Source organism: Cryptotermes secundus, unplaced genomic scaffold, assembly GCF_002891405.2.
Source record: "Cryptotermes secundus unplaced genomic scaffold, Csec_1.0 scaffold564, whole genome shotgun sequence".
Lineage (NCBI taxonomy): Eukaryota > Metazoa > Arthropoda > Insecta > Blattodea > Kalotermitidae > Cryptotermes > Cryptotermes secundus.
In genome coordinates, this window is record NW_019733842.1 from 3,875 (window position 1) to 4,361 (window position 487).

The following is a 487-nucleotide window of genomic DNA, read 5'->3' on the forward strand; positions in this document are numbered from 1 at the left end:
TTAGATACTATTTATAAGAACCAAGATCACCCCTTGTGTTCCATTCATAATATTCATTTAAAGAATAAAATGAACCAGCAAGAAGAAACTCTTCTAGAGCCTGTTTGAATTTAGTAATATGACTTCATAGATTCCTGATGCCTTGTGGTAGATTATTGAATATACTAATTCATGAATAATATATACCCTTCTGCACTTTAGCTAATTTATTGCTTGGAAAATGTAAGTCAAAACCTTGTCTGACCTACAACCATCCATAAAATAAATGAACGCTTGGATTATGAAAATTAACACAATCTTGCAACAAAGTATTTGGTTTCTGTGAACCTGTTCATCCAAGGATTAAGATAAAAACATTCCATCCTGTGCAAACAAGCACAAAACACTCACCATGGTTTCTCTCAGTGAAGGAAATATTTCTTCAATTCTCTGTAGCAAAACTCTTGGCACTCTTGTTGCAAGAGAATGTAGAATTCTTTGCAACCTT